Here is a 26,897-nt window from a genome sequence, read left to right as displayed (position 1 = left end):
CTTATAACAACTCCTCATGGATTTACTAAGGACAAATAAGAGAGATTCTTCCAGGATAATATATGATACTTGATAAGGTTTACTTAATAAAATGTTTTAACAGCCTGACAGCATAGCAAGTATCACTGCTGCTGTGGTACTCAATTGTTGTAAAGAGGTATCATTGTAATTAATTTCCATGTTATATGCCTACACGCAGTTGTTATTGAAATTATTATTGTATTACTCAGTTGGTAGAATGATATTGTTGGTGTAAGATATTAGGGGAGCGAGTGTTTAAAAAAGGAAAAAGATTTTTTAAAAAAGCTTGAATAAAAGGAAATAGGATTCTGTATACAGGGAATTCAATATAAAATCAAGCATATGATGCTGAATTTGTACAACACATTTGTTAAGCCACAGTTGGAAGTATTTCTTGCAATTCTTAGCACTCTATTAAAGAAAAGACATCAGATCTATGGAAAGTGTACAGCCAAGATTTACGAGAATACAAGGAAATAAAAGATAGTTATAAAGAAAGGCTTGTGCATTTTTCACAGGAATATTGTTTATTCTGGGATGACTAATATTTTTACTTAATTCTGCAAATAATGGTGCTGTATTATTAAAAAAAAGACATTTATATAGCGCCTTTCACAACATTAGGACAGCCCAAAGTGCTTCACAGACAATGAAGTATTTTTGGAGTGTAGTCACTGTTGTAATGCAAGAAATGCAGCAGCCAATTTGCGCACAGCAAACTCCCACAAACAGCAGTGTGATAATGACACGATAATCTGTTTTTATGTTATGCTGATTGAGGGATAAATATTGGCCAGGACACCGGGGATAACTCCCCTGCTCTTCTTCAAAATAGTGCCATGGGATCTTTTATGGCCACCTGAGAGAGCAAGACGGCAGCACTCCCTCAGCACTGTACTGGTGTGTCAGCCTGGATTTTTGTGCTGATGTCTCGAGTGGGAATTGAATCCACATCATTATCATAGGCAGTCCCTCAAAATCGAGGAAGACTTGTTTCCACTCAAAGTGAGTTCTCAGGTGACTGTACAGACCAATGCGGGAATTACAGTCTGTCACAGGTAGAACAGCCAGTCGTTGAAGGAAAGGGTGGGTGGGGAGTCTGGTTTGCCGCACGCTCCTTCCGCTGCCTGCGCTTGTTTTCTGCATGCTCTCGGTGATGAGACTCGAGGTGCTCAGCACCATTCCAGATGCCCTTCCTCCACTTTGGGCGGTCTTTGGCCAGGGGCTCCCAGGTGTCAGTGGGGATGTTGCATTTTTATCAAGGAGGCTGTGAGGATGTCCTTGAAATGTTTCCTCTGCCCACCTGGGGCAGTAGTTCAGAGTAGAGCACTTGCTTTGCAAGTCTCGTGTTGGGCATGCAGATGATGTGGCCCATCCAACGGAGCTGGTCGAGTGTGGTCAGTGCTTTGATGCTGGGGAAGTTGGCCTGATCAAGAACACGAACGTGGATTTGCAGGATCTTGCGGAGGCAGCGCTGGTGGTACCTCGCCAGCGCTTTGCGAAGCCATATAGGAGGGCGGGTATCACTACTGCCCTGCAGACCATAAGCTTGGTGCCAGATTTGAGGTCCTGGTCTTCAAGTATTCTCTTCCTCAGGCGACGCTGGCACACTGGAGGTGGTGTTGGACCTCGTCATCGATGTCTGCCCTTGCTGATAGTAGGCCCCCGAGGTATGGAAAAAGGTCCACGTTGTCCAAGGCCATGCCGTGGAATTTGATGACCGGTGGGCAGTGCTGCGTGGCGGGGTCAGATTGGCGGAAGAGCCCTGTCCTACGGATGTCCAGTGCAAGGCCCATGCTTTCGTATGCCCTGGTGAAGAAGCCGATGATGGCTTGGAGCTCGGCCTCCGAATGTGCGCAGACGCCAGCGTCGTCCACATATTGCAGTTCGATGATAGAGGATGGGACGACCCCAGAGGCGATGAAGGCCGAACAGGTTCCCATTGGTTCTATAGTTTAATTCCACTCCAGCGGGGAGCCTGTTGAGAGGGAGATGGAGCACTGCAGCAAGAAAGATCGAGAAGAGCGTTGGCGCGATGATGCAGCCAAGCTTGACTCCGGTTGAACGTGGATTGGGTCTGTGGTGGATCCGCTGGTCAGGATCATGGCTTGCATGTTGTCGTGGAGCAGGCGGAGGATGGTGACAAACTTTTGGGGGCAACCGAAACGGAGGAGGATGCCCCATAGTCCCTCACGGTTGACAGTGTCAAAGGCCTTTTTGAGGTCAAAGGCGGCCATGTACAAGGGTTGGTGCTGTTCCCTGCATTTCTCTTGTAGTTGTCGCGCGGTGAAGATCATGTCCGTTGTACCTCTTAGTGATCGGAATTCCGCACTGTTACTCTGCGACTACATTGAACCCACAACCTTCTGACTCACAGGTGAGAGGCCTTTCCACTGACCCAGAGCTGACACTTCCCAAATGGCGACTGCCCCTTTCCCATTAACGATGTAACTATTTGTACTGCAATTTTTTTGACAGTCATGCGACAAGCCACACCCTGTCAAGCTCCGCCCCCTCCATCCCCAAATCATTCCCTCGACGTGGTGCCGAGAAACAGGACCTGAGGCCAGAGACTCCGCTGAGGCCTCGACTCCCTTCTGCCGCTGATTTCCCGAGAACTGGCTAGGCCCCGACTCGCCCACCGCCCCCTCCAGGACTCGCCTTCCTCTCTGCCCACCCTCTTCCAGGACTCGCCTCCCCCCGCCCCGCCCCCACCCCCAGGATTCACCGAAGACTCGCTAAGCCCCGACATTCTCCCTCTGCGACTCTCTTCCCTCGCCTCCAGCACTTGCCGAGGACTCTTCCTCCAGGGCTTGCTAGGCCCCGACTCTCCTCTCCCCATCCCCCGAAGACTCTCTCCCCAATACCCCCCCCCCCCCCCAACTCAGCTGCCTCCAACCCGCCGCCGATCCACCCCTCTGACCGACTGGGCCACTGATTATCCAACTGAGCTCCTGATCCTCCGACTGCATTTGCTTGCTTTGTAATGTTGCTAGAAAATTGTGATTTTTGCTTTGCCCACTGAGCTGCTGATCCTCTGACCGACCGAGCCGCTGAGGCTCCAACTGCATTTGCTTGTTTTGTAGTGTTGCTAGAAGTACATCCACGCGGGTATTCATTTCTAGTACAACCGTGAGAGCTGTGTTTTCTTACTTGCAGGTGCTAAATTTCTGGTGCAAAAACAGTACTTGATTTGTAGAGATGCAGCCGACGACGTCAAGTGAGGTGTACACCAATACATCCCAGCAATTGTCTACAGATACAACCCAGCAGTTCAAGGAAATCGTCACAATGATGGAGTTTGATACCTATGAAGAGTTTACTTTGAAATTGGAGGAGTTTCAACATTTACCTGTGCTTGCTTCTGTATTTTGTGCCTGTTGTGTTATCATACATTTCTGGCAAAAGTCTCAAATTTCAACAAAACTCAACTTTCTTTGCTTTTCACAGGTGACTGGGAGCCTCTTCTATAAGACAACATCACACACGGTGACAAATAAGAACAAGAAATGGAAAGTGCCAATCCCCGACCGGTTCGTGTACACGTTTGTGAAACTGTGCAGTGTCCACTATGGGCAGCCATGCATCCAATCAATGGAATTAGACCAAATCAGCGGAAAGTGTTAACACATCGACTTGCTTACTGTGGTGTTCATGTTCACAGCACTGTATAACCCCGAATCTATTATGTTTCAGGTACCTCCCAATGGGATGCGAGGCCACGCTTACTTTGGCCTTTGGCAAGAAGGTGAAACTGTGTCACATCGCCCCACCTCGTACACACGTCCTACGTACTGAGGAAGGAGTTCCTTCCATTTTACCCTAGCAGGCAGCATCTCAGTCCAGAGGAGATGCATCATGTGGTGAACTTGGTCAAGCACCAACCTCAAAATAAGCAGTTGAAGTAGTACATTGAGCAACAATTCAACAAGGTCACAACACTGACCAACATCAGGAACATCAAGGCACGGCTGAAAGCTGGGAATGGAAGCATGGCTGCTGTAATAGCTGCACTGGAGTGTGCCGCAGAGGTTGGGCAGGTGCACATTAGCATGGAAGGAGATGACATCAACTTCATTGACTTTACAACAAATGAAACGCAGTCCAGGTTTTAGGAATTTCCTGAAATGTTGTTCATTTACGGCACCTACAAAATAAACAAGCACGGCTATCCCCTCTACCAAATGGTGCAGGACGGCAATGGCAGGGGTCGGACTGTCTTCTATGCCTTTGTAAAGAACGAGACATCTGAGATGCTAAATAACATTGTTGAAATATTCGTAAAACTGATGGGATCCAGCATTGATCGTGTGAAGACTGTCATGCTGGATAAGGACATTGAGATAAATGCTGTCAGGAAGAATTTCCCAGGAGCTATGTCTATTCCATGTCATGATGAACCTAAAGAGAAAGATCAGCAGCGACATAGTACACAACTCCATCAAGATGATGTTGTTCTGGCTCTGCAAAGAAATGGTTCATGCCCACAGAGGATATTCTGTAGAGTTGTGTGCAAAGGATTGGCCTGCTGCACCTTCCGCTGCAGGCAAGTCTGTGCAAAACATGCATGTAAGGGTGGGCCTGTTGATTCTTGTCCCTCTGCTGTAATGTCTTTCTTTCTATTTTAGGAACATCTGACGACCAACTGGATCCCCAGAAGGAGATGTGGGCCCTATATCTACGCAGAACTACAGTGACATTTGGGAACACCACCAACAATCACATTGAGTCTGAGAACGGGAAGATCAAACATCTACTCCTTCTTCCTCATCAATGGCGGAGTGTAACAACAACCTGGTCTTCCACAATGATGTCCTGGATAGGGAGCACATGTATGCAATGTTCCTGCACCATTCTTCAGTGAGGCGGTTTGGAGAATTGCCAGCAGATGTACAGCCATGTATGCTGAGTTCACAGTGCATGCTGCGAAGAAAATGGTCTAGAATCCCTTGTATGCATGCATTTGTAGTCCAGAGGCATTTGGGCCCGTCAACCTTAGGAGACTTGCCCTCGGGAACCGCTGGCTGTTACCAATAATTCCCTTTCAAGCAGTCACAAGCGCTGGTGTGGTCACGATGGAAGCCTGCCAATGCCCATTCAAAGCCACTGAAAAGTACAGGCGTGCATCCGGCACATTGCAACTCCTGATGACTATCCTGACCAGTTGTGGAACGGAGCGCTTCACACTGATGCTGGCCTGGCTCTGGACTCATATTCGCATGTTCGAGAGAGAAGAGGAACCTTAGGCGCTAAGGACTGCTGAGCCAACCAGGCAGCTCTCGCAGCAGACCGTCATCAGGAGGCCGCCCAATGTTTCCACCACACCACCAGTCGTGCCTGAACAATCTTCTACCCTCTTGCCTCCAGCTGCTGGCACTATGGACTCCAGTAATGCGTGCCAGCTCATCGCTCTGCCCTGCAACCCCAGGCAGCCCTCGCAGCAGGCTGTCACCCAGGGGCTGCCCAATGCCTCACCTGGCCCAGCACAAGAGAGAGCTACTGCACGACCCACGCATTTCACAATACGTGTAATGTCGGAGGACTCTGGTCAACCTCCCTCCAGGCACTTGAAGGCTGCCGATTGATATTGATCAAGCAAATAGGTCGCCTAAAGGGGTCTAAAGGCATGAGACATTTCAATAGGATGAAACGGCCATGAGGCCATGACCCGACTAGCTGTGGCTTTTGTCACCTGACAGATCCGCCCAGCGACCTGATCATTGAGCCCCTGGTTTTATGGGTGCAATATAAGCGCGGGTGCACACAGCTGTTTCACTGTTGTTGCTTCCCTCCCAATGTGGCACCAGACACACAAATATGCGAGCAATGCTCGTGCTAATCATGTTTGGAGAGTTTTGTGCAATGCAACTTGTTTGTCTTTTGTCAATAAATTTCATTTACATTTTTTACATTAGTTCCGCGTCGTGTGGGTTGCACTTCGGCTGGGGGAGGTATGCACTTGGACTGACGTAAGGCACTTCAGCTGGGAGATGCATGCACTTGGACTGGGGGTAAGGCACTTTAGCTGGGGGAGGGATGTACTTGGGCTGGAGTAAGGCACTTCTGGCTGGCCTTTGCTGTCTTCTGGGGAGCTGTGTCCTCTGTTGCTTCAGGAAGTCAAAGTGGATCGAGTTACAATTTGCAAAGTCAGTGAAATGGGCAGTTCCAGTTATACATTCCTGTGAAATTTCAGGGTGTGGCTTATCCTCAATCAGGTGACCAATCATAAACAAAGGGTGGAGCATGGTGGTCATTTTTGCAGTACAAATAAGTACATCCTCCCATTAAACAAACGACTCCACCTCGCTCTCCCCAGGTCTAACTGAGGTTTTCAAAATGATGATTACTTTTGACAAAGTAAATATTAACATAAGAACTAGGAACAGGTGTAGGCCATACGGCCACTCGAGCCTGCTCCGCCATTCAATAAGATCATGGCTGATCTGATCATGGAGTCAGCTCCACTTCCCCGCTCGCTCCCCATAACTCCTTAGCGTTTAAGAAACCGTCGATTTCTGTCTTAAATTTATTCACTGTTTCAGCTTCCACAGCTCTCTGAGGCAGCGAATTCCACAGATTTACAACCCTCAGAAGAAATTTCTCCTCATCTCTGATTTAAATGGGCGGCCCCTTATTCTAAGATTATGCCCTCTAGTTCAAGTCTCCCCCATCAGTGGAAACATCCTCTCGGCATCCACCTTATCAAGCCCCCTCATAATCTTATACGCTTCGATAAGATCACCTCTCATTCTTCTGAATTCCAATGAGTAGAGGCCCAACCTACTCAACCTTTCCTCATAAGTCAACCCCCTCATCTCCGGAATCAACCTAGTGAACCTTCTCTGAACTGCCTCCAAAGCAAGTATATCCTTTCGTAAATACTGCACGCAGTATTCTAGGTGTGGCCTCACTAATACCTTATATAGCTGTAGCAAGACTTCCTTGCTTTTATACTCCATCCCCTTTGCAATAAAGGACAAGATACTATTGGCCTTCCTGATCACTTGCTGTACCTGCATACTATCATTTTGTGTTTCATGCACAAGTACCCCCAGGTCCCGCTGGGGGTAGCACTTTGCAATCTTTCTCCATTTAAATAATAACTTGCTCTTTGATTTTTTTCTGCCAAAGTGCATGACCTCACACTTTCCAACATTATACTCCATCTGCCAAATTTTTGCCCACTCATTTAGCCTGTTTATGTCCTTTTGCAGATTTTTTGTGTCCTCCTCACGCATTGCTTTTTCTCCCATCTTTGTATAGTCAGCAAACTTGGCTACATTACACTGAATCCCCTCTTCCAAATCGTTATAGATTGTAAATAGTGGGGTACCAGCACTGATCCCTGCGGCACCCCACTAGTTACTGGTTACCAACCAGAGAATGAACCATTTATCCCGACTCTCTGTTCTCTGTTAGTTAGCCAATCCTCTATCCATGCTAATAGATTACCCCCAACGCCGTGAACTTTTATCTTCTGCAGTAACCTTTTACATGGCACCTTGTCAAATGCCTTCTGGAAGTCCAAATGCCTCTGGAAGTCCAAATACACCACATCCACACTGGTTCCCCTTTAGCTGAATTTAAGGAGCTAGGAGTTAAATTAAAAAGTAGGACCTCAAAAAGTAGCAATCTCAGGATTGCTACCAGTACCACGTGCTAGTCAGAGTAGAAATAGCAAGATAGTTAAGATGAATACGTGGCTTGAGGAATGGTGCAAGAGGGAGATATTTAAATTCCTGGGACATTGGAACTGGTTCTGGGGGAAGGTGGGACCAGTACAAACCGGACGGTCTGCACCTGGGCAGGACTGGAACCGATGTCCTAGGGGAAGTGTTTGCTAGTGCTGTTGAGGAGGGTTTAAACTAATATGGCAGGGGGATGGGAATCTATGCAGGGAGGACAGAGGGAAGTAAAAGGTAGAAAGGAGATAAGGAAAGGTGGAGGGCAGAGAAATCAAAGGCAAAAATCAAAAAGAGCCATATTACAACATAATTCTAAAAGGACAAAGAGTGTTAAAAAAACAAGCCTGAAGGCTCTGTCTCTCAATGCGAGGAGCATTCGTAATAAGGTGGATTAATTAACTGCGCAGATAGCTGTTAATGAATATGATATAATTGGGATTACGGAGACATGGTTCCAGGGTGAACAAGGGTGGGAACTCAACATCCAGGGGTATTCAGTATTCAGGAAGGATAGACAGAAAGGAAAAGGAGGTGGGGTAGCGTTGCTGGTTAAAGAGGAGATTAACACAATAATAAGGAAGGTCATTAGCTTGGATGATGTGGAATCTGTATAGGTAGAGCTGTGGAACACCAAAGGGCAGAAAACGCTAGTGGGAGTGGTGTACAGACACCAAACAGTAGTAGTGAGGTTGGGGACAGCATCAAACAAGAAATTAGGGATGCGTGCAATAAAGGTACAGCAGTTATCATGGGCGACTTTAATCTACATATAGATTGGGCTAACCAAACTGGTAGCAATACAATGGAGGAGGATTTCCTGGAGTGTATTAGGGATGGTTTTCTGGATCAATATGTCGAGGAATCAACTAGACGGCTGGCCATCCTAGACTGGGTGATGTGTAATGAGAAAGGATTAATTAGCAATCTTGTTGTGCGAGGCCCCTTGGGGGAAGAGTGACCATAATATGGTAGAATTCTTTATTAAGATGAAGAGTGACACAGTTAATTCAGAGACTAGGGTCCTGAACTTAAAGAAAGGTAACTTTGATGGTATGAGACATGAATTGGCTAGGATAGACTGGCGAATGATACTTAAAGGGTTGACGGTGGCTAGGCAATGGCAGACATTTAAAGATCACATGGATGAACTTCAACAATTGTACATTCCTGTCTGGCGTAATAAAAAACGGGGAAGGTGGCTCAACTGTGGTTAACAAAGGAAATTAGGGATGGTGCTAAATCCAAGGAAGAGGCATATAAATTGACCAGAAAAAGCAGCAAACCTGAGGACTGGGAGAAATTTAAAACTCAGCAGAGGAGAACAAAGGGTTTAATTAGGAGGGGGGAAATAGAGTATGAAAGTAAGCTTGCAGGGAACATAAAAACTGACTGAAAAAGCTTTGATGGATGTGTGAAGAGAAAACGATTCATGAAGAGAAATCGAGGTCCCTTGCAGTCAGAATCAGGTGAATTTATAATGGGGAACAAAGAAATGGCAGACCAATTGAACAAATACTTTGGTTCTGTCTTCACTAAGGAAGACACAAATAACCTTCCGGAAATACTAGGGGACAGAGGGTCTAGCGAGAAGGAGGAACTGAAGGAAATCCTTATTAGTCAGGAAATTGCGTTAGGGAAATTGATGGGATTGAAAGCCAATAAATTCCCAGGGCCTGACAGTCTGCATCCCAGAGTACTTAAGGAAGTGGCCCGAGAAAAAGATGAAGCAATTGTAGTCATTTTCCAACATTCTATAGACTCTGGATCAGTTCCTATGAATTGGAGGGTAGCTAATGTAACCCCACTTTTTAAAAAAGGGAGAGAGAAAACAGGGAATTATAGACCAGTTAGCCTGACATCGGTAGTGGGGAAAATGTTGGAATCAATTATTAAAGATGTAATAGCAGCGCATTTGGAAAGCAGTGACAGGATCGGTCCAAGTCAGCATGGATTTATGAAAGGGAAATCAGGCTTGACAAATCTTCTAGAGTTTTTTGAGGATGTAACTAGTAGAGTGGACAAAGGAGAACCAATGGATGTGGTGTATTTGGACTCTCTCAAAAGGCTTTTGACAAGGTCCCACACAAGAGATTGGTGTGCAAACTTAAAGCTCATGGTATTGGGGGTAAGGTATTGATTTGGTAGAGAACTGGTTGCAGATAGGAAGCAAAGAGCAAGTATAAACGGGTCCTTTTCAGAATGGCAGGCAGTGACTAGTGGGGTGCCACAGGGTTCAGTGCTGGGACCCCAGCTATTTACAATATACATTAATGATTTGGACGAAGGAATTGAAAGTAATATCTCCAAGTTTGCAGATGACACTAAGCTGGATGGCAGTGAGAGCTGTGAGGAGGATGCTAAGAGGCTTCTGGGTGACTTGGACAGGTTAGGTGAGTGGGCAAATGCATGGCAGATGCAGTATAATGCAGATAAATGTGAGGTTATCCACTTTGGTGGCAAAAACAGGGAGGCAGATTATTATATGAATGGTGACATTAGAAAGAGGGGAGGTGCAACGAGACCTGGGTGTCATGGTACATCAGTCATTCAAAGTTGGCATGCAGGTACAGCAGGCGGTGAAGGCGGCAAATGGCATGTTGGCCTTCATAGCGAGAGGATTTGAGTATAGGAGCAGGGAGATCTTACTGCAGTTGTACAGGGAGTTGGTGAGGCCACACCTTGAATATTGTGTCCAGTTTTGGTCTCCTAATCTGAGGAAGGATGTGCTTGCTATTGAGGGAGTGCAGCGAAGGTTCACCAGACTGATTCCCGGGATGGTAGAACTGACATATGAAGAAAGACTGGATCGACTAGGCTTATATTCACTGGAATTTAGAAGAATGAGAGGGGATCTCATTGAAACACATAAAATTCTGACGGGATTGAATAGGTTAGATGCAGGAAGAATGTTCCCGATGTTGGGAAAGTCCAGAACCAGGGGTCACAGCCTAAGCATAAGGGGTAAGCCATTTAGGACCGAGATGCAGAGAAACTTCTTCACTCAGAGAATTGTGAACCTGTGAAATTCTCTACCACAGAAAGTTGTTGAGGCCAGTTCATTAGATTTATTCAAAAGGGAGTTATGGATGTGGCCCTTACAGCTAAAGGGATCAAGGGGTTATGGAGAGAAAGCAGGAAAGGGGTACTGAAGTTGCATGATCAGCCGGGATCATATTGAATGGTGGTGCAGACTCGAAGGGCCGAATGGCCTACTCCTGCACCTATTTTCTATGTTTCTATCCATCCTGTTCGTTACATCCTCAGGAGAACTCCAGCAAATTTGTCAAACATGACTTCCTTCATAAATCCATGCTGACTCTGCCTGACTCAATTTTGCTTTTCCAAATGTCCTGCTCTTGCTTCTTTAATAATGCACACTGGTCTATAGTTTCCTGCTTTTTGTCTGCCTCCTTTTTTCAAAAAACAGGGACATTACATTTGCAGTTTTCCAATCTGCTGGGACCTCCCCAGAATCCAGGGAATTTTGGTAAATTACAACCAATGCATCCACAATCCCTGCCGCTACTTCTCTTAAGACCATAGAATGCAAGCCATCAGGTCCAGGGGATTTATTTGCCTTTAGTCCCATTATCTTACTGAGTACGACCTCCTTAGTGATTGTGATAAGTTCCTCTCTCCGCACCCCCCCCCCCCCTTGATTGAAATATTGTTAGTGTCCTCTACCATAAAGACGGATACAAAATATTTGTTCAGAGTTTCTGCCATCTCCATGTTCCCCATTACTAGTTCCCCAGTCTCGTCCTCTAAGGGACCAACAATTTACTTTAGCCAGTTACTCTTTTCCTTTTCACATACCTATAGAAACTCTTGCTATCTGTTTTTATATTTTGTGCTAGTTTATTTTCAGAGTCTATCTTCCCTTTCTTAATCATTTATTGAGTTGTTCTTTGCTGGCTTTTAAAAGCTTCCCAGTCTTCTGTCCTCCCACTAGTTTAGGCCACTTTGTATGCCCTTGTTTTTAATTGGATATCGTCCTGAAAAATAGTTTCTAATGGCTGGCAAATTGGAAGACGGAACATAAACTCAGGATTGTCACTAGTAAAATGAAGGAGGAATTTAGGAGATTTCTTTCCCGAGAGGATGATTAGAATATGCAGTGCTTTACAGGAGTGGCTGCACAGATCGAAACTAAATCACTTAGGGAACTGGGTAAGTAACTAAAAAGGAAAAATATAAAAGAAAACAGGGAAAGGGCAGAAAAATGGGCTATCAAAGCATAGAGCTAACACAGAAGGAGAACATTTGGCCCAATGCACATTTACTGATGTATCTCTTCAGCTGGAACTATCCACACAAATCCCATTCGAGTAGTTGGCTCCATTTGAAGAGCACATGCACAATGTACTGATTTGTTCTTTTGTGTTGTAATTCTATAAGGCTATAAAAACTGCATTGTCAAAATAAAATTTGGAGAGTGGGCGGAAGCTCATAATGGAATGACAAGAAAATTAGTACGTTCCTTGTGAGTGACTGAACTAGCGGGTTTAAAATGAGGACCAGCAAATATTAATACAATTACTGGCTCTTAACCAATAACTCACTAAAACGTTCAACATTAGGTGATCCATGGGACAACAGACATTTATATTTCAACCAGCTGGGATTTTATGATTTCAAACAGCTGATTCTTTTTGATCTCTGAAGGAAACAAAATGTGCATGATGGAAATGGCTGACTAACCCAACCCAAGGGTTTCCTTGCTAGCAAAAATGTAAAGAAATTTAATGTTTTTTAAAAAAAAGTATATTAAAAACAAAAAGTATTGCCTCCAGACATTCCTTTCCCTTTAATATAAGGAGCCTTAATGTAATGACAATTGAGAACAAAAACTATTTTACCTTCTAATTTTTATATAAACATTTTTTGTAGTTGCAATTTTATTTGAAAAGGTTAAGTAAAAATATTAATCTGTGCTAGAATGAACAGAACACTGGGATGTTGAGCTGTCGTGTCAAGTTGCAGAAGGAACAACAAGTAGTAACAGAAGAGAATGACAAATCAGAAGCTATAATTTCTCCCTCAGTGCATGCCTACAATCAGCAACCTGAGCTTCGTGGAGAAAGCTGAATGGAAAAACCGCCACAAAAATAAACCACACAAACATACTCCATTGAAAGACTGCATTATGTATATACAATAGTTGTGCAACAATGGGCAACATGAAAACAGACTCTTTTTCCAATATGAGACACTTATGCAAGAGACATGTGCAGCGCTCGAAACAAATACAATTGTGTAGTTAGGACAATGCATCACATTTAAAATGTTTGAGTGCATTTTTTGAATTACATAGCAAAAACTACTAACAAGGGGGAAAAAAACAAGCAAAAAAACATACAAAAGCAGAGCAAGATCCCACAAACAGTAATGAAATAAATGACCAGTTAATTTATTTTGGTGGCCTTGGTTGGGCGAAAGGGCCACAGTTTAACGATGTATCAATTTGTACTGAGTTTTTTCCCCGCATGCATCTGCCAAGCTCCAACCTCCAAACGCCCCCCCGCCCCCACCACCATGCGGCATCTGTCAAGCTCCGTTCCCCACCCCGAATCATTCATTCCATATGGTGCCGAGAAGTTGGACCTGAGGCCGGAAGGCCAAGAGTGCCGGCAGGGGGGACGAGACAAGGAGACCGGGGGGGGGGGGGGGGGAACAGAAGAGAAAGAGTGAGACGAGGGGGGGGGGCTGGGGAAGAGAGACGGGGGCGGGGGGGGGGTGGTGTGGAGAAAGAGAGACGGGTGGATGGGGCTGAGATAGGGAACTCAGGGAAGACAGATTACACTCTTCCAACCCCCTGCACGGTACATCATTGGAGTGGATGATATCCAGAAGTCACAACACTGTCACTATTCACTTCATACCCAATAATCCTGTTAACAATCCGTACACAATGCCCCATCAATGGTTGGGTGGGGGTGTAAGGTCATGCACTTGCACTGGGGTAAGGAGAGACTTTGGCTGGGAGAGGGTGCACTTGCGCTGGGGTAAGGCACTCTGGCTGGGGGAGGCATGCACTTGGACTGAGCTAAGGCACTTTAGCCGGCTCTTGCCGTCTTCTGGCGCGCTCTGTCGCTTCAGGAAGTCAAAGTGGATAGAGTTACAATTTGCAAAGACAGAGAGACCTTGGGATGGGCGGTTCCAGTTACAAATTCCAGTGAAACTTCAGGGTGTGACTTGTCCTCCAAGGGGACCAATCATAGACAAAAGGTGGAGCACGGCAGCCATTTTGGCAGTACAAATAAGCGCATCCTCAGTTTAACATCTCATCCAAAAGTCAGCACCTTTGATGATGTAGCACTCTCAGTAGTGCACTGAAGTTCCACGCTAGATTATAGGCACTTTTAAAATATTGCTCAGTTTGTCTCATGGGAAAGGGACATCAATGTGCTATTTCAACAACAACTTGCATTTATATAGCGTCTTTAAAAATACAAGTTCTTTCTTTCCAATACAATCCCAGGTGCTTCACAGGAGTGTAATCAGACAAAAATATTCATGTGGGTCCATAATTCTGCCACTGTGATAAGGGAGCTGGCTCATGGCTGTGGGCCTGCTCTCTCCTGCAATCCAAACTGAACACCAATGTAAAAGCAGCTACTCCTGGCCAACAAATCATATCTCTTAAAATAGAATGCAGCAAACATTAGAAATTTAACATTACTCCATCAAGAAAGTGTATTACACTGCACTGGGTTTAAAAAAAAAATGCAAATTATCAATCTATTAAAAAAAATACAAAATATAAAAGTTAAAATGTTGTAATTGGATAAGCAAAATGTTAATATTTTAGTTGCAAATTTTAGTTTTTGCAATTCAATTTGCATTAAAATAAAAAACATTTTATGCAAATACAGCTTTGTACTGTTGTGATGAATGATTCCAACTTAAATTTTAACCAGTCATTATTTTTCAAAAGCTGACCACCTCCTGTGCACTGCCAGCAATTTATGTTTCTATTGCACAAGAGACTGTCTGGGAGCCTCAACTATTGTTTAAATGTTCAACAGCTTAACTCAGGATTACAATGACTTCTGTTACTTTGTCAGGAGGAAATACGGGCTGTAGTACAAAATAAGGAAGCCAATGTACAGCAGGGTAACAACAAAGCCAGTAGATGTGGCTAAGACCAGGGCAGCATCACCAATTTGGTGTTTTTCCAAACTTGTGTGTCGAACCTCCTGCAAATATGTACACACATTGAGGTACCCCATGTTCTAACTTCTGAAAGACTGCATCAGCTACCAAAAAGAAAACAGCACAGATAAGAAAAAAAATCTGGAACTGCTGGAAATCTGAAATAACACAAAATGCTGGAAATATGTAGCAGGCCCTTAAACATCTGTAAAGGCAAAAGTTCAGGTTAACGCTTCTTACAAGGGAGCTACACTCGAAATGTTAACCTGTCTTTTTTCATTACACAAACTGATGAATGTACTATGAACTTCCAGCATTGTCTTATTTTACTGCTTTTATAGCAGGAGTGCATTTCATAGAGACAGCAGACCACATAAATGTTGAAATCAATGTTCCCATTAATTTACATTATTCCCACGCTGTGGATACTCATGGATCCAGGCGTTCCTGGTCTGGCCAGGAACTGCACTAAGGTAACTGCACTAAGAAAATCCTTATCCAAACTTCAAAGCCTAGATAATTTAGACAAGACAAATTAGTGAGCTGTAACAAAGCACAAATGGAACTAAATTGCTGGCGAGTTTGTGGGCAAGTGGACTATCATTTGGGCACATTGATTATAAAGCAACAAAAATGGTGCTAGTAAATTAGCAAATGGAGAACTCCAACATCCTAAAAATGACGGACTAAAAGAAATCTTAAGACTTTTTGGGACCGGTTTGAAAACCTATGCATTAATATATAGGAATGTACAGAACACGACACCGAAATGTAAACAGCCATCTTTAAATCTGTTCTGTTGCTTTCCACTTCCTCCACCTATTGCCAAAAGTGTCAAGATGACAATTCTACTCAGAATCCTGCCGAGGACCCGCACCAGCACAGATGATCGCGTCCACAATAGCTATGGGCCCTAATAACATCTCAGAATGAGCTGGCTGCCTAGCCAAGCTATTCCAGTGCGGTTATGTCACTAACATCTACTAGGCAATGTGGAAATGCCCTGGTACATTTTATCCACCAAAATTGGAAAAAAATCTAACCTGGCCATTTATCATTCTATCAACCCCTCCTAATTATCAGCAAACTGTTTGAAGAAGTAATCAATAGTTTACTTTTAATATAGTAATTCATGGGATGTGCACGTCGCTGGCAACGGCAGCATTTACTGCCCATCCTTAACTGTCCTCGAGAAGGTGGTAATGAGCTGCCTTCTTGAACTGCTGCATTCCCTGTGGTGAAGGTACTCACTCAGTGCTGTTAGTTAGGAAGTTCCAGGGTTTTGACCCAGTGACGATGTAGGAACAGTAATATATTTCCAAGTCAGGATGGTGTTTGACTTGGAGGAGAACTTGAAGATGGTGGTGTTCCCATGTACCTGCTGCCTTGTCCTTCTAGGTGGTAGAGGTCACAGGTTTGGGAGGCGCTATTGAAGCAGCCTTGTTGAGTTCGCTGCAGTATGTACCATTTACAAAATACATTTCCGCCACTGGTGATGGGAGGGATTGAATGTTAAAGTTGACGGATGGGGTGTCGATCAAGTGGGCTGTTTTGTTCTGGATGGTGTCGAGTCTCTCGAGTGTAGTTGGAGCTGCACTCATCCAGGCACACTTTGGACGTGCCTTGTAGGTGGTGGAAAGTCTTTGGGGAGTCAGGAAGTGAGTCACACACCGCAGAATACCGAGTCCCTTGTAACCACAGTATTTACATGGCTGGTCAATTGTGACACGCAGGATGTTGATGGTGGGGGAATTCAACGATGGTAATGCCACTGAATGTCAAGTAGAGGTGGTTAGATGCTCTCTTGTTTGAGATTGTCATTGCCTAGCACTTGTGTGGCACAAATGTTACTTAGCACTCATCAGCCCAAGCCTGGTTGGTGTCCAGCTCTTTCTGCATGTGGGCATGGACTGCTTAATTATCTGAGGAATTGCGAATGGAACTGAACACCGTGCAATCCTGACTTCTGACCATGTGATGGAGGGAAGGTCATTGATGAAACAGTTGAAGATGGTTGGGCCTAGGACACTGTACTGAGGAATGTCCCGAAGCGATGTCCTGGGGCTGAGACAATTGGCCTCCAACAACCACAATCATGTTCCTTTGTGCTAGGTATGACTCCAGTCAGTGGAATTTTCTCCCCCTGATTCCCATTGACTTCAATTTTACTAGGGCTCCTTGTTCCCACACTCTTGCAAGAATAAAAGTGTCCTGTAATAAAATTGATTGTGTATGTATAAACGTTGAAAGTGTAGACTATATGAAAAAACAGCTTTGAAAGATTCAAAATGGAAGCTCGCAGACTTCCAGCATGGTGTTTGTGTAATGTGGTAATTGGAAAGCCATTAACCTAATCAAGGAATGTCTCCAGACAGACACATAGGTGAGGAGAGCCAATAAGAAACTGCCCTGGGACCAAGATACAATCTTGGGGCTTCTTGAGGAACAATGGCTTGGAGAGGTAAGAACTTAAGCCAAAGATTTTTCTCTCTCTTCTCTCCTGAGCACATGGCAGACCTCCTGCTGAAGACCAGCCGAAATAGCAAGTCGTGTGCTAGCCAGCCAGAGGAAAGTGACGTATACCTTTTCATAAGTCATTATTGTAACATTGTATCTGTTGTAACTAAGTAGATCCGTAGGGTAACTGACGACTGCTGATAAATGTGCATGTGTGTGTGTTTAATAAACTGTTCCTAATTGTTTTAAAAGAATCAGTCTCACTGTCAATTTAATGCCAGAGATTTAGAAATCTTACAAATTGGTGGAGAATGCGGGCATCTGGCAAGACAGCTTTTTGATGATTCTTTTGAACAATTGGAAATTTCGGGAGTTGCGATTCTAACCTGTGTTGTGAAGCATAACTGATAAACGATTAAACGGATCGGGAGAAGTTGCGTCTTAAGGAACAGTCGTCTCGATAGTTGTAACTGTTTAAGTGGGGACCCACCAGTAATTATATTCAAAAGACACAGGATGAAGGGATCGGTCATGAACAGAAAGCCAACAATAAAAAGAAATGTTGAGCTAGTTTATCAGGAGAAGTTGTCCAAAAAGTTCCTTAGACAAGACATAGAGTTAAAAGCACAGACACAGTACCTCTGCAAGGGTCAACATGCGTCCTTTGGGGACCTGGTGGCACTTTTCCAGGAGAAAATAGATAAAGGCGAGCTAAGGCCAAAATGGGCAAATGGTCTTGTGGCATTCAGCGCATTTTATTGTGCCCGGAGAGATGAGAAATTAATGTGGCAGGAGGCCAAAGTACAAGATTTAAAAGAATTGCAAGTAAAAGAGTAAAAACTAAAAGAGATTGAAGGTGTAAAGTCCTGTTCCCTCAGTACAGATTCACATAAGAACATAAGAATTAGGAACAGGAGTAGGCCATCTAGCCCCTCGAGCCTGCTCCGCCATTCAATAAGATCATGGCTGATCTGGCCGTGGACTCAGCTCCACTTACCCGCCCGCTCCCCGTAACCCTTAATTCCCTTATTGGTTAAAAATCTATCTATCTGTGACTTGAATACATTCAATGAGCTAGCCTCAACTGCTTCCTTGGGCAGAGAATTCCACAGATTCACAACCCTCTGGGAGAAGAAATTCCTTCTCAACTCGGTTTTAAATTGGCTCCCCCGTATTTTGAGGTTGTGCCCCCAAGTTCTAGTCTCCCCTACCAGTGGAAACAACCTCTCTGCCTCGATCTTGTCTATCCCTTTCATGATTTTAAATATTTCCACAAATATTTCTGAACTCCATCGAGTAAAGACCCAGTCTACTCAATCTATCATAAGGTAACCCCCTCATCTCCGGAATCAGCCTAGTGAATCGTCTCTGTACCCCCTCCAAAGCCAGTATATCCTTCCTTAAGTAAGGTGACCAAAACTGCACGCAGTACTCCAGGTGCGGCCTTACCAATACCCTATACAGTTGCAGCAGGACCTCCCTGCTTTTGTACTCCATCCCTCTCGCAATGAAGGCCAACATTCCATTCGCCTTCCCGATTACCTGCTGTACCTGCAAACGAACTTTTTGGGATTCATGCACAAGGACCCCCAGGTCCCTCTGCACCTCAGCATGTTGTAATTTCTCCCCATTCAAATAATATTCCCTTTTACTGTTTTTTTTTCCCCCCCAAGGTGGATGACCTCACACTTTCCGACATTGTATTCCATCTGCCAAACCTTAGCCCATTCGCTTAACCTATCCAAATCTCTTTGCAGCCTCTCTGTGTCCTCTACACAACCCGCTTTCCCACTAATCTTTGTGTCATCTGCAAATTTTGTTACACTACACTCTGTCCCCTCTTCCAGGTCATCTATGTATATTGTAAATCTATGTATATTGTAAACATGAGGCATGTAGTGAAGTCAAGGTCACTCTGGACTTGCACCTTTATTTCACAGCTCTGGAATGCTGCACTTGCCTGAGACCTGCCCTTATATACCTGTCTCTTGCAAGTGCACCCCTAGTGGTAAGGTATGCTGGTGGTTACAGGTCATATCTTATTACAGTCATGTATAGCATGTTAGGATACAGTTAAATATAATAATGTAAGATACATGACATCACCCTCCCCCAAGGTCTTACTGTCTTTTATAGGTTCAGTCTCTCAGGTGGTCTACGCTCTCGCGTGGAACGTCTGAGTTGTGGTTCAGTTGTTTGCCTTGGTGTCTATTTTTCTTTGGGTGTGGTTGCTGGTATCTCGCCTGGGCTGTCTGTTTCGATTGGTGTGATTGTTGTTGACTCGCCTGAGCTGTCTGTTGGGATTGCCCTTTCCTCAGGTTGTTCCATCTGTCTGTCCACTAGGTATGGTGCGAGTTCCACATTGTGGTCTGCCTCTGGTTCCGCAGTGTTGTTGGTAAATCTGCTTTTGACTTGGTCTACATGCCTCCGGCAGGTTTTGTCATTGTCCATTTGTACTACCAGTAGCCTGTTTCCTTCCTTGCCCGTTACTGTCCCTGCAAGCCATTTGGGACCCCTGCCATAGTTTAGTACAAACACTTTGTCCCCTATCTCATTCCATCTCCCCCTCGAATTTCTGTCATGGTACTCAGTCAGCTTACGGCGCTTTGCCTCAACGATTGTGTGCATTTCTGGGAGGATTAATGAGAGCCTTGTTTTTAAAGTCCTTTTCATCAACAGTTGCGCGGAGGGGATCCCAGTCAATGAGTGCGGACCGAGATCTGTATGCCAGCAGCAGTCGCGACAGGTGACCCTGCAGCGTGGGACCTTGGATTTTAAGCATGCCCTGCTCTCTCCTCCTGGCCGTTGGAGGCCGGCTTGAACGGTGCCGTCTTGACGTGATTTATGCCGTGGTCAATTATAAAGTCTTGAAATTCTGCGCTGGTGAAGCACGGACCAGTCACTGACCAATATGTCAGGGATTCCGTGCGTTGCAAACATGGTTGCGAGGCTCTCCACAGTGGTGGAGGTTGTGCTCGAGTTTAAAATGGTGCATTCGATCCACTTTGAAAATGCATCTACAACTACGAGGAACATTTTGCCCATGAATGGGCCCGCATAGTCTACGTGCACCCGCGACCACGGTTTGAATGGCCAGGGCCAGGGGCTCAGTGGAGCCTCCCTGGGGGCATTGCTGAGTTGGGCACAAATGGTGCACCTTCGGGCGCAGAGCTCCAGGTCCGCGTCAATACCAGGCCACCAGACGTGGGATCTGGCTATGGCCTTCATGAGAACGATCCCCGGGTGCTCGCGGTGGAGCTCCTGGACAAAAGCCTCTCTGCCTCTCAGAGGCATGACTACTCGGCTGCCCCACATCAGGCAGTCTGCTTGTAGTGATAGCTCATGCATGCGCCTGTGAAAGGGTTTTAATTCCTCGGGGCAGGCATCGCGAGCTCTGCCCAGTCACCGGTTAGGACACATCTTTTTACTAAGGATAACGTGGGGTCGCTGGCCGTCCAGGCTCTGATTTGGCGAGCAGTCATGGGCGAACCTGTGGACTCAAAGGCATTGATTGCCATGACTATCTCACTGTCCTGTTCGTCAGACCCTTCCGTGGTCGCCAGGGGTAGCCTGCTGAGCGCGTCGGCACAGTTGTCTGTGCCTGATGGTAGTCGTAGGATGCCAGCATGAGTGCCCACCGTTGAATTCGCGCCAAGGCATTGCCGTTTATTGCCTTGCTCTCGGATAGGAGGGACGTGAGGGGCTTGTGGTCGGTTTCTAACGCGAACTTGGCCCCGAAAAGGTATTGGTGCATCTTTTTGACACCGTACACGCACGTGAGCGCCTCCTTCTCTACCATTCCGTACCCGCGCTCCGCCCGTGAAAGTGACTTGGAGGCATAAGCTATGGGTTGTAATTTGCCCGCACTATTGACATGTTGCAAAACGCACCCGACCCCATACGCTGACGCATCGCATGTGAGAACTAGCTTTTTACCTGGGTCAAAGAAAGTCAAAACACTGTTGGAATACAGAAGGTTGCGTGCCTTATTGAAGGCGCGTTCCTGGGCGTCCTCCAAAAACCAATCGCACCCCTTCCTGAGTAGCACGTGGAGAGGCTCCAGCAGCGTGCTTAAGTTCTGCATAAAGTTCCCAAAGTAATTGAGTAGCCCGAGAAAGGCACGCAGTTCTGAGACATTCCAGGGCCTGGGTGCCAGGCGAATTGCTTCGGTTTTGGACTCTGTTGGACGGATTCCATCAGCGGCAATCCTTCTGCCCAAAAATTCAACCTCGGGTGCGAGAAACAGGCACTTGGATTTCTTGACTCTTAGGCCTATCCGATCCAACCGCTTTAGTACTTCCTCCAAATTACGGAGATGGGAGTCGGTGTCCCTGCCCATGATAAGTATGTCGTTTTGAAATACAACCGTCCCCGGGATGGACTTGAGCAGACTCTCCATGTTGCGCTGGAATATGGCAGCTGCCGACTTGATGCCGAATGGGCATCGATTGTACATGAAAAGGCCTCGGTGTGTGTTGATGGTGGTGAGTAGCTTGGATTCCTCGGTCAATTCTTGCGTCATATACGCAGATGTGAGGTCTAATTTTGAGAAAAGTTTACCTCCAGCCAATGTGGCAAATAAGTCCTCCGCTCTGGGCAGCAGGTACTGGTCCTGTAGGGAGACTCTGTTTATGGTAATTTGTAGTCCCCACAGATTCGTACAGATCCATCAGGCTTCATGACTGAGACGATGGGACTTGCCCAGTCGCTAAATTCCACAGGTGATATAATGCCTTCCTGCAGAAGCCTGTCTAGTTCGTGTTCAATCTTTTCCCTCATCACATAGGGTACAGCTCTGGCCTTGTGATGGACCGGTCTAGCATCCTGTGTGATGTAGATTTTGACTTTGGCCCCTTTGAAAGTGCCCACACCTGGCTGAAAGAGATGTTCAAATCGCTTTATAACTGTTGAGCAGGAGGTCCGTTCCTCTAATGACATGGCATGGACATCATCCCATTTCCAGTTTAGTTGTGCCAGCCAGCTTCTCCCCAGCAGTGCTGGCGGGTCTCCGGGGACAATCCACAGGGGAAGTCGGTTCACTGTCCCTTTGTGTGTGACAAAGAGCATGGTGCTACCGAGGACTGGTACAATTTCTTTGGTATAGGTCCTTAGTTTGGTGTCGACCCTTGAGAGTTTTGGTCTGTCTCTTTTATGCAGCCACAGTTATTCAAATTGTTGAGCGCCCATGAGAGACTGACTCGCTCCCGTATCCAGCTCCATGTTGACAGATATCCCGTTGAGTAGGACCCTCATCATTATAGGAGGCGTCCTGTTGTAGGAGTACCGGCCATTGATCGTGTTGACCCGCTGTACACCGGGTCCCGGGTACTTTCCAACCATCTTCAGGTCCGCTTTCCGACCCATCCGATTCGTATACCAGCCGAGCTGCCCTTTTTTTGCACATGCGGGCCAAATGCGCTGTATATTCACAATTTCTGCAAACAGCCTGCTGAAGTCGACATCCCCTTACCGAGTGCCCACCCCCACACCTCCAGCACAGACTGCTTTCATTGTTCCCAAAGAATGAGTTGTGTCTGGCTGATCTCTCGTGAGCTGCTCTCAGTTTGTAGTTGATTGCTCGCATTGTGGGTTGATGAGGTGTGAACGACCATTCCTGTGGCCCTTGATGGCTTCTGCCTGCTGTCGAGAACCTGTTCTCCCGATTTTGTCTGTGTGTGGGGGTAGTAGCTTGTTTGGTGCTGTGAACTTCTTGTTCCAATATTTCGTTAGTTGTTGTACCTGCATTGTAAATCAACCTCGTTTCTTCTTCCCTTACCAAGAATGTCTGTGCAACCAGTGCTGCTGCCTCTAAGGTCAGGTTCTTGGTTTCTATGAGCTTTCGGAATATGCCTGCATGGCCTATTCCTTCAATGAAAAAGTCTCTCAGCATTTCTCTCCTCAGTTCATCGGAGAACTCTCATAAACTAGCCAACCTCCGAAGTTCCGCCACGAAGTCGGGTATGCTTTGGCCCACACAGCATCTGTAGTTGTAGAACCTGTGTCTGGCCATGTGTCGGCTGCTCGCTGGCTTCAGGTGGTCTCTTACCAGTGTGCTCAATTCTTCAAACGACTTGCTTGCTGGTTTCTCGGGTGCCAACAGATCCTTCATTAAAGCGTATGTTTTCGAGCCACAGCTGGTCAAGAGATGGGCTCTTCTCTTGTCTGCCTCATCGTCGCCTAACCAGTCTTTGGTTACAAAGCTTTGCTGGAGCCTTCCTATAAAGTCCTCCCAATTGTCTCCCGCATTGTACTTTTCATCTGATCCGTTGTTCGCCATTCTGTGGATTCTGTAATCCTGTAACCCGTCGCCACTGTAAAGTCCTGTCCCCTCAGTACAGATTCACACGAGGCATGTAGTGAAGTCAAGGTCACTCTGGACCTGCACCTTTATTTCACAGCTCTGGAATGCTGCACTTGCCTGAGACCTGCCCTTATATACCTGTCTCTTGCAAGTGCACCCCTGGTGGTAAGGTATGCTGGTGGTTACAGGTCATATCTTATTACAGTCATGTTTAGCATGTTAGGATACAGTTATATATAATAATGTAAGATACATGACAGAAGGTATAAAAACAACAAAAGGAAAGCGGTCTCCAACTTGTGAAGCAGTTAAAAGAGGGAGAAATACAGCATTTAAGACAAGAAATTGGTAAGTTAAACCACAGTATTAGGCAATTAGAAAGAGGGGCCGAACAGGCAGCTTCATTGCTCCAACAACAAAGCCTCTCAAATTTAAATGCCACAGTAGCCGTTGTTGAAGCAAATTAAAACAAATTAAGAGTTAAAAAAAATATAAATTGGAAAACTTGAGGCTCCAGCAAGAGATAGAAGATGCTAGGGGAAATTAAGGGAAGTAATTAAGCCACATGGGGAGACAGATCACTCCCAGTGCCAACTAGAAATAGCGAGGCTAAAAAGTTAGGGGAGCAGCAGGCCCTGGTATCCGCAGTAACACGGGGAGCCATAACAGAGACAGCAGAAGGGGACAACGGGGAGACAGATTGGGAAGAGGAAGGCAGTCAGTATAATCCCCAGGAGGGTGGTGTAGGATAGGATACTTTGGAGACACAAGAGCCAAGCGTAGCCGTAGTAACCACTTCTTCACAATGTAATGCGCACGGTCACATCACCAGTAACCATACGGACTCACGGCCCATATCTGGTGCTGACACCATGGCATATAGCCACGAGTCGGGGCCCATTAATGATGGGGACGACCCACTGGAAGTTAATAGGAGGTGGGCAAATTTCAGGAGGGGTTACCCAGAGTTGGAAGAGAGAGATTTAACACGAGTCCTCCTCTTGGCCTGTTCCACTTCCCTAAAAGATAATCTGCCGGACACAGTCCTCAAGCCTGGTGCAGCGGCCGATGCACTCATGACCGAGATCCTAAACCATTTAGGGATCCAAAACTTGAACTTAGTGGTTCTGCTTAATCAGACCAAGCAGCGCCCAGAAGAGACTCCTCGAGTCTTCAATAATCGCCTGTATGATATCTATCAACGCACGCAAAATCAGGCACCCGCAAATGCTACAGTAGGAAAGAATCAGGAACAATTTAAATCGATGTTCCTGACCCAACTCCACCCTTTAGTTAAAACCATCCTGGGTATAGCCATGAGGCCCACCAATCAGTGGACAGATATAGAGACCAGCAGTCAAATACTCAGAGATGGTAAAAGACCAGTTCAAGGTGAAGTCACCACCCACTGCAAATAAACCAGTGTCAATGGTGGAGGGATCTCGAAACTACCCCTTTAAGGGACAGTGCTTTAATTGTAAGAAGGTAGGCCACCTAGCAAACCCAGACCAGCACCGAACCATGATGCAACGCATAGATATCTCCCGAGGGACGAATCCAAGCCCTCTGGGACAGATCAACGATTGGATCAATTGATAACCCTTATACAAATCCAAATTGCCATGGGGAGGAGGTAAAATAATTTACCGGTGCACGCAATCGCCAACGCACACTCATTAGAGAGACCCATTCAAGGATCGACCCTATGACAGGTTCGGCCCCCAAAGATTGGTCGGAAGTGGGGTTCCTACGTGATGGTAGCGGGAGACCAATAGTACTGGTTATCTTAAAAAGGGGGCAGGCAGCAGATTATGCTTATCGATACTGGCTCAGCCTTTACCATCATCCACACCACATACCCTGAACGCCATGCAGCGGCAGGCAAGGGTTGTATGATCCTTAAAGGGTTTAACGGTGATACAACCACAGCGTATACAAGGAAGGTCACTGAACTTCAGTTGGGAGGCCTCATCTGTAAGGTCCCAGTGCCAATGCTGATGACCACCACAGATGGAAGGGGAATTGTAGGGACTGATGTGTTGGATCAGTATGGCGCGGTGATAGATTATAATCAGGACTGTGTTTGGATGGGATTGAGAGATAAGGCAGGAGTGTTAAGAAATTTCAGCTGCTCACTCGATTTTTGCTATTTAAAAGCCATCAGAGTATGACCCTCCGGGGAGGGAAAATGAAGCTGTGGCAAAATTAATTCAGGAACACCTAGCGGTGTTTGCTACACGACTATGGAAAAATGGCAGGCGAGGAATCTATTGAGGAATCCCCCCAGTCAGTCACTAAACAGTACCCCATCCCAAGGAAGAGTCATCCTTACGTCCGAGACACCATAAAATCCCTAGTCGAGCAGGCTGTTCTTAGGACAGGTACTTTCACGACCAATTGGTATGGAATCGGTATGGGTGGAGTTACGGAATACCAAAGGGCAGAAAACGCTAGTGGGAGTTGTGTACAGACCACCAAACAGTAGTAGTAAAGTTGGGGGCAGCATCAAACAAGAAATTAGGGATGCATGCAATAAAGGTACAGCAGTTATCATGGGCGACTTTAATCTACATATTGATTGGGCTAACCAAACTGGTAGCAATGCGGTGGAGGATGATTTCCTGGAGTGTATTAGGGATGGTTTTCTAGACCAATATGTCGAGGAACCAACTAGGAAGCTGGTCATCCTAGACTGGGTGATGTGTAATGAGAAAGGGCTAATTAGCAATCTTGTTGTGCGAGATTGCTAATTAGCCCTTGGGGAAGAGTGACCATAACATGGTAGAATTCTTTATTAAGATGGAGAGTGACACAATTAATTCAGAAACTAGGGTCCTGAACTTAAGGAAAGGTAACTTCGATGGTTTGAGGCGTGAATTGGCTAGAATAAACTGGCAAATGATACTTAAAGGGTTGACGGTGGATGGGCAATGGCAAACATTTAAAGATCACAGGGATGAACTTCAACAATTGTACATCCCTGTCTGGAGTAAAACTAAAACGGGGAAGGTGGCTCAACCATGGCTAACAAAGGAAATTAAGGATAGTGTTAAATCCAAGGAAGAGGCATATAAATTGGCCAGAAAAAGCAACAAACCTGAGGACTGGAAGAAATTTAGAATTCAGCAGAGGACGACAAAGGATTTAATTAAGAGGGGAAAAATAGAGTATGAGAAGAAGCTTGCCGGGAACAACATAGCTGACTGCAAAAGCTTCTATAGATATGTGAAGAGAAAAAAATTAGTGAAGACAAACGAGGTCCCTTGCAGTCAGATTCA

General features: G+C 45.8%; 1 protein-coding gene across 5 annotated transcripts in view; it reads right to left on the bottom strand.

The window, feature by feature from the left end:
* ankrd12 (ankyrin repeat domain 12) overlaps window positions 1-26,897 on the bottom strand; it is a 304,379-nt gene that overhangs the window by 118,409 nt on the left and 159,073 nt on the right. The gene's annotated exons all lie outside the window — the stretch shown is intronic.

This window comes from Pristiophorus japonicus, chromosome 1 (genome assembly GCF_044704955.1).
Source record: "Pristiophorus japonicus isolate sPriJap1 chromosome 1, sPriJap1.hap1, whole genome shotgun sequence".
NCBI lineage: Eukaryota > Metazoa > Chordata > Chondrichthyes > Pristiophoridae > Pristiophorus > Pristiophorus japonicus.
The sequence above is the reverse complement of the archived record's forward strand: the minus strand, read 5'-3'. Positions and strand labels throughout refer to the sequence as shown.